The sequence below is a fragment of the Cyprinodon variegatus genome, unplaced genomic scaffold, assembly GCF_000732505.1.
Source record: "Cyprinodon variegatus isolate N-32 unplaced genomic scaffold, C_variegatus-1.0 Scaffold322, whole genome shotgun sequence".
NCBI classification, from domain to species: Eukaryota; Metazoa; Chordata; class Actinopteri; order Cyprinodontiformes; family Cyprinodontidae; genus Cyprinodon; species Cyprinodon variegatus.
This window is the reverse complement of record NW_015150775.1, coordinates 425,257-427,282: the sequence shown is the minus strand read 5'-3', so window position 1 is coordinate 427,282 and position 2,026 is coordinate 425,257. Positions and strand designations below refer to the sequence as shown.

The window sequence follows — 2,026 nt, the reverse complement described above, 5'->3', positions numbered from 1 at the left end:
AAGTTAGCAGGGTGGGACATAAAACATTTGTGTTAAAGTAACTAAAAATTATTACGTTAATGCCAAAAATGGTTGCATTATTTTTTTAGTGACTATTTCGTACAGGTAGGGAACCTTTAACATGACTACATCGTTTTGCAGAATCTAGAGCAGGATTTTCCAAAATCCTGGGGTATCATACATGGAGATGTTTTCCTCATCCAACAAAACTGAATCTAATGGATGAATCAACAAGCCCCCGCAGATGCTAAAGCGCTACTTTAGCCATCCATGTGAATTAACTGGGGTCCAGGACAGCAGGCCTTAAGGATTATAAGGATTACAAGGTAAAGGCGTTGGATAGGGCTGAAACAATCGGATAAATTGGGGGTTAATCGGTTTTTGAAAGAATCGTCAATTAATATAGTAAACGATTTATTGTTAAATGGAGAGACTAAAATATCCCTTTAGAGTGACACACTTATACCAATGCATATGTAAATATTTTGCATTTAAGATAAAGAACTCCTCAAGTGGAATATTTCGTTTCACCTGGTTTAATTTAGCAATAAGTCTTCACTAAAGAATATGTGGCTATCCGATAATCGACAGATTCATTGATTTGAAAAAGAATCATTAGTTGCAGCCCAAGAGTTGGACATGAACCAGGATCTATCAAAACCCTGGATAAGGACCAATTAGATGCCTCATCTGATTGGTCCTTATGGCTGTCAGAAGTATGTTGATGACCATTGGGTCACCATGATTGTCCTTCCCCTGACATAAGGAAGCTAAAGATGAGCTTAATGTTGGATTAGAGCAACATTTACAGCCTTTCAGCCACGTTGCATTGATGCAGCCATTCTTGCAAAATCATCCCTGCCAAGTATTCAGTTAATAGAAGAAACAAACATCCTGACATGTTGTCAGAAACTTTATAAGTAAACTTGTGTTTGTTGTTTTTACAGTTTGAATTGATAAAACAGAACATTGGATTCCCATCCTGTCCATAAATCATGATCATCATTTCAAATACTTTTAGTTATCAACAGGAATAAATTCACTTCCCATTCATTTGCACCTAAGAGCAATAAGTTATTACTCCAGGGTGTAATTGGTCTAATAATCCTCCGTGTAACAGAGGAGAAGCCTGTTAAATGTGGGGATGGGAATAAATCTGCTATCTAAGCTCGATCCTGCAGCGCATTACAGGTTTCTAACTCTTTATGTCTGAGCCAAGCAGGAGCTTTATCGCCTCAAATAAGTCAGTAAACATTCAGCGGTGCATCCCAGCTGTATCTACCAGCAGAAACATGTTTATAAAAACACTATGCATCATCTACACTAACAGGAGCGCTTTAACATTAAACGGTTGTTTCTTTCTGCTGCTGCAGCCGGATGATATGGAGCATTTCAGAATAGAAATAATAATAAAAGAATATAATGTCACATCCGCTCAGGTTATGCAGAAATGACGCACATAGACCCCTCCAGGGTAAAAAAAAGAAAGGATTTCCCGTTGAAAGAACACCTGGCTCAGATGTTGACAGTGACAGTGTGCGCTGGTACCTGTTGGCTCCTCCCACTCCTCTTCTAGCTGTCGCTGGTGGAAGTAGAGCCGCGCTGCCGTTGGTATCTCTCTGCCGGGTGGTAGTTTTCTTTCTCCCCCCTTTTTTTCTCTCTTTTAACTCCCCACCCAAAGTTTTCTGCCGACTCTCAAATGTCCAGAAAGCGGCTCCCACGAGCGCTGCGTGAAATAAACCCCGAGGACAAACCGTGGGTCGGAAAAAAGAAAAAGGCAGACGAGGCGCTTTGAAAGAGCAGGAGCAAGTTTGGCACGGATCTCCGCAAAGACAACTGTGGCAGTCACGTTCTGTGCGCGGAATCCCCGCCTCCTTCTCTATAAGGAGCGCAGCGGAGACGTGGAGGTCCCGCTCCTCTCCAGATGTGCGCTGCGCTGCGCACAGCTGCCAACTCAGTGAAAGGCTGCAGGGAAAGCGACACAATACTTTTAATAACTTAAAACTCATCTTTTTTTATTTTTAAA

General features: G+C 41.5%; 1 protein-coding gene across 2 annotated transcripts in view; it reads right to left on the bottom strand.

The window, feature by feature from the left end:
- Positions 1 to 1,830, bottom strand: part of rara (retinoic acid receptor, alpha) — a 269,315-nt gene extending 267,485 nt beyond the window's left edge. For both annotated transcript variants that reach the window (XM_015384768.1, XM_015384769.1), the window contains exon 1: positions 1,549 to 1,830. The gene's annotated coding sequence lies outside the window, so the exon portion shown is untranslated. The remainder of the gene's footprint in view (positions 1 to 1,548) is intronic.
- Between the last annotated feature and the right edge of the window lie 196 nt (positions 1,831 to 2,026).